Below are 6,000 nucleotides of genomic sequence, written 5' to 3'. Positions count from 1 at the left end.
TAAATTGTTAAGGACTATTATTTCTTTTTTTAAGAAAATATACCTAAGAATAAGGATATTTCTTTTCTTAAAAAAAAAAGATAATAGTCTTTAACAATATGATAACCTTATACTCAACATTCTTAGGTGTCTTTTAAACAGCACACGCAGACATACTTAACAATTTAACAACCTTATCTTTAACATTCTTAGGTGTCTTTTAAACGACTCATATAAGATATCTTTAACAATTTAACAACCTTATACTTAACATTCTTAGGTGTCTTTTAAACAGCACATGCAGACATACTTAACAATATGATAACCTTATCTTTAACATTCTAAGGTGTCTTTTAAACGACTCATATAAGATATCTTTAACAATTTAACAACCTTATCTTTAACATTCTAAGGTGTCTTTTAAACGACTCATATAAGATATCTTTAACAATTTAACAACCTTATCTTTAACATTCTAAGGTGTCTTTTAAACGACTCATATAAGATATCTTTAACAATTTAACAACCTTATACTTAACATTCTAAGGTGTCTTTTAAACGCAGCTGTATGCTCCCGTAGACCTGTTTTAAAAGATGTCTTAGAATGTTAACAATAAAGTTAAAAATACGTTATATTGTGGTTAAGATACACTTAAGTATAAATGAACTGTTCAATGTGTAAAAAGGTGTTCAGCACCAAGCAAAGACTACAATACCACGTTCGTCGTGGCGTTTGCACAAAGAAACCAATTAGTAAAGTTTGTAAGGATTGTGGTAAAGAATTCAGCACCGTTCAAAAGATGCGACAACATCAAGACAAACGCATTTGTGGGCTTTGCAAGGGCTGTAATAAGGAATTTCCTAACACCTCCGAGCACCTGAAAAGGGGCGTCTGTGAACAAAGCAGACAGTGTAGTTTCTGTAATAAGATACTAAGCAGTCGTCAACGTTTACAGACGCATCGGAAAACACATGAAGTCAACTATCGGTTTCTCTTTGGGAGCTACGACTTGGAAGGCGTGGATTGCTACCAATGTGCGGATTTGATGAGTCGCTGCCCGCATAAAGAGGATTACTTAAGGAATCGCATAGATTACCATAAGAAGATAGTCCGTACTTTCCCCTCTTTTGAACGCGCCGAAGGTGTTCCGTGGACTAAAAGGGAGTATTGGAGGCAGGAGTGCGACCGCTGTGGTTGCATCAGAGAAAAGGAACATATCTTCAACTGTCTTAACAAATAAACGTCCTTAACAATATAACAACCTTATACTCAACATTCTGAGACCCTTTTAGAATGGGGTTTGCGCAAAGAGTCTCAAATACCATTCTTATTTTTCTTGTTGTTTGATCAAGAAAAATAAAGACCCCCTTTAAAGGTATATGCTAGCCTACGCAGCCGCCTTCTTTGGAGGATTCCTAATCGCCCTTTCAATATATGGACTGTATTACGTGCGAACCACCTGCCGATTGCATTACGTCCCCCAAACCGCGTAAAAAATACACCTGCCTTCATTGCGGCAGTGCATTTTTCGAAGGATCCTTTGTGGGGCATTGGTGCTCCGCGGATCCTAAAGCGCAGCGGACCCTATTAGACGTCATTACGAATGCAGAGGACTCTCAGGCTCATACTTAACCACGTCAAATACCCACCTGCCATCCCTCTTACCATGACTCATAACATGGGTAACATCCTGCCCTTCGATGGCGTACCTTATCCTATCGGGCGCCCAAAGGGTGTATGTTCTTTTTTTATTCTTTAAGACCAAACGCAGGCGGTCGATGTCTTCAAAGACCACATAATTCTTTATCTCGTAAATCTCCCCCACCACCAAATCCCTCCAGTGTGTTTGTATGAACTTTAACTTGTTAAATTTGTCCTTGTCCATATATTCTATGAAATATCTTTAAGTGTGTTGCCAAAGTCTCACTGGTTTTAAAGCCCTTACAACACCACCTGCAGGGAATTCGTAGGTGTTCAGCATACGCAGTGATCTCCCTGCAGATTTCGTCGTAGTCGCTGCTTATCATTACCTTATAGCCGTTTTCTTCATACCTCTGTAAGAGTAGTTGCTGATCCTCAGATAACCTGCCATTGCCTTTCGGGGTCTTTAGCTCTATACAGAAACCGCGGTAATGTGTGTGCGCATTCAAGATCATTAAGTCGGGCTGACCGCGTTGATATCCTTTCTGCCAGCACTTTATACGTTTGCCGTCCGAGTCCTGCAGTTCGCCTAGACCGGGTGCTAAAAGTATCTTAGGGTAAAACTTGCGGATGTAGTCCACTACCTTTTTATGTAGGTCAAACTCATTTTCTATTTTGAATACCAACTTGTTTGGGCCGTCAAAGCGCCTTTCTATCTCATACTTACCGGTTTTCCTTAATGCGGGAAGGACTTCTTCGAAGACCCAATCGCGAAACTTAACGGCTTGGGGTAACTTAGAGCTAAATATCAGTTCATACAAACCTGGCTCAGATATGAACACAGAATGTGGGTGCATAGTAGAAGCGCCCTGTTTTAGGGCCCTTCCTAACTCACTCGACCTTTTCTGGTATTTCTCAGAAACGTGCTCCCTGATTGCGTTTCTCGTTTTTTCATATCCTAATGCAGCTGCCACCTCTTTTCCCTTAAAGTACAAAGTTTCGCCTTGCACTATGCATTGCAGTTTGGTTTCGTTGTTTTCGAATACGCGTAGCATCGTATATCTAAGAAATATTTTAACCTTAATATGCAACACTTTTAAGTTGGTTCATTTCTACGCTTAGCTGCGCATCAGACACGACGAAGACGTAGCAGTTTATTTTATCACCGTCGCCCGCTGAGGCATTCTTGGTGCGCTTGATCTCCAAAGTTATACCATCCTGCGTATTTACTAGACGTAAACCCTGACCATGTAGGTCTTCGTCGTTAATGGTGCGCATATCGATCCACAGCGCATATTTGTCCTTAAAGAATTCCTCAGGGCTAATTTGGTCGCCAAACTTGCGCATTGCCTCCCTGTACACGTCTGCGGGCTTTATCCCCTGGGAGTAGACCTTGTTTGGAACGCCGTTTATGTTGACCCCTACGTTAGTAATGTTGGGGTTGTGAAAGGCCTCGGAGTCGCGCTTACCGGCCTCATAGGGCTTAGCAAACACCAGCATCAACCCCGTGAGACTTCTTCGGGGGAGGTTAATGCTTTGGTTGATAACCTCATCCGTCTTATCCAGGAAGCTGAACGTCTTATACATCACTACGTGGTCGTAAAGGAATGCCTTTCCGGAGCTGTATTCCATGCCAGCGCTACGGGCCAGCTCTTCGCTGTATACCGTTTCGTACTGCAGCTCTAAGTTGGTGATAGAATAGGGATCCACGGCTCCACTGATTGCGCTGTCCATGCCTCCTATGACATTCGTAGTGTCCGCCAAGGTTACTTCAAACTGTAACTCGGATAACTGTCTGGGGTAGTACACGCCATGACTCGTAATCACTTCGAAATCCAAAGGGATAACGTACTTGCTACCATAGGCGGTCTTTACCCTTGTTGCGTCTGCTACTGCGGTTGCTCCACTGGAGTCCGTAGGCGCGGGGTTAGTATCGCTGCGAAGCTTACGAAGGATAACGCTTCCAATTCCCTGCTCTATCTTTTGTGCACGGTCAAAGGCCGTTAGCCACAGATCCTTATACGTGGTGTACAAATCGTACCTATTCAAATCCAAGAGGGATTCCCCTGCGAACTTGATTCTCATCTTAGAGACGAGGTTCCTACCCACATTATTGACGGTATAGCGCTTGTCCTTGGTGCTTGGTTGTATTGCTAGGTCAAACCTTAAAGCCAAGGTACCGGGTACTAGGACTAGGTTATCCGTTAGGCGGGGTACGCCTACGTACAGCGTCTCCCCCGGCTTTGCGCTGCTGGGGGTAAAGGTGACCCGGTGAAAGGTGCGTTCCGCTTTCAGCCCGCCAACCTGCTTAGGTAATACGTTGGGATTTAACTTTGAGCTTATCATATATAATGGAAGTAGAAGGAACAGACCCCGACTTCGATCCCACCACTGAGGAAGGTCAGGCTGACATTAACGACGGTGATGAAGAACCGCTGCTTCCCACCCAACAAGTCGACGATTCCCTAAGGGATAGGATTGCACAGGCCCTAAGACATCCCAAAGCACGCAAGTACACGTTTCCGCGTGAGCACATAGAGCTTCAAAACATGGGCGAGCCGGAAGCAGCCGCGCGGGAAACCGTAGAGTGGGCAGCGCGGGAGCTAGAGCTGCGCTACGACAACTTTGATGCTGACGACGTAAAGCTCACGGAAAAGGGAAACAAAGTCCTCATAAGCGTCCAAGACTTAAGATTTCCCGACAAAGACCGCTGGACAAAACCGCAAAACCTCTTTGATGAGGAGGGCAACGTTAGGGGTGACGTCTTGAGATTAAGAGGCTTTCAGCGTGCTACTAGAAGCCTGTTAGAAAGGCTGCACAACTTAACCGAAAGGACCAACGCGGAAAAACGTGCCGCGGATCTGCAAAGGGAGTTAAGAGAAAAAGATGTAGAATATGCAAAGCAAGGTCAGCTACTTGCCGATGCTGAAAAGAAGTCCGCCCATCAAGATGAAAGAATAAAAGAAATAGGAAATCAGGTGGATCAGGCCCTGCGCGAATTAGACAAAGCACGGGAGGACTTAGGAGAAGCCCAAAGCTCTGGCGCCTCAGTGGAAGCACTGCGGGAAACGTTGGAAGAAAGGGAGGAGGAATACATGAAGCAAAACCAGCGGCTTGCCGACGCGCATAGGAGGGAAGTCGAATTTAAGAATCAAGAAATAAGTGAGCTGGTAGACCAAAGAACCCAAATTCGACGTGAAAGAAATCAAACTCAAAGGGCTCTTAACCTCGCCCTGCAGGAGTTGGATCTAATTAAAGACGGTACCGATAACCTACAAACTACCATAGCTGGCTCTTTGGTGGAAAGGCGGCGGTTAATGGCTGAAATCAATACTAAGGAGGAACAAATCCGGCAAAGAGATCAGGCCATCGAAGACCTGGAGGGCCAAATAGAGCGGCAGCAAGAAGTAATCGAGGACCAAACTCGTACCGAAGAGGAAAGGGAGGCTGCCCAAAGGGAAACAGAAGATCTAGAGGTGCGCCTTGCGGAATTACGGGCTCAAAAGGAAAACCTGGAAAAGGAGCTGGGGCTTACCACCAAGGAAAAGGTAAAAAGAGCTCTGGTGAAGTATGGTATTCCACTGGCATTTGCGGTTGCTATTTCAAGCGTAGTAGGAGTTATCCTATCCACGCTTAAGGCTACAGGCGCGGGCGTAAAGAAATTAGGCAATGGGCTGACGGACTTGGGAAAAAAGATGGCAGCCGGTCTTCCTGGGCTGCTGGGTTCGGTTGTTTCCTTGGCACTTAGGGCCGGCGGCGAACTGTTGAAGTTCGTGGGGAATAACATTTGGATCTTGGTCGTCGCTATTGGGGTGGTACTCCTGAAGAAGATGAAGGGTTGATCTTATCCTTGTACGTTACTGGGGGCTTATCGTCGTCAGACTCCCGAGGTGTTCTCGACTGGGGATAAGTAAAGATGGTATTCGCGCCGCCTTGATAATGCGGAACTAGCGGTATTGCAGTCATAGTGCTAATGGTCTTATGATTCCAAACAGCATCCACCACGGCACCCTTAGACGTCGCGGCATTAAATACAACAAAGCCTTTATACTTATCACCTCCTGCGGTGTCGCTGGGGCGAAGTTGAAGCTTCGCGTATCGACAATTAACTATCATATGAAAAGTTACCGGCGACTGATTTTCCCCACTACTATTTGAAGCCTCATACGTAAAGTGTGACGGGTGCCTGCTATTTACTTTTTTTCTATATGGAAATAGTGGAGTGTTGGTCTCATCTACTATCCTAAACCCAAGATTACAGCTATTGCGTAGGTTAACGTTAAGGGTAAACATAACCAATCCTAAACCACCAACCTTTACCCAAATTTCGGTATCAAACCACTCATCCCCTTGGTAATAAATCTCCCCTAAATAGTAAT

The sequence above is a fragment of the Actinia tenebrosa genome, unplaced genomic scaffold, assembly GCF_029948245.1.
Source record: "Actinia tenebrosa isolate PJP-AT-01 unplaced genomic scaffold, QUT_ActTen_1.0 PGA_scaffold9__36_contigs__length_13948895, whole genome shotgun sequence".
NCBI lineage: Eukaryota > Metazoa > Cnidaria > Anthozoa > Actiniaria > Actiniidae > Actinia > Actinia tenebrosa.
The sequence above is the reverse complement of the archived record's forward strand: the minus strand, read 5'-3'. Positions refer to the sequence as shown.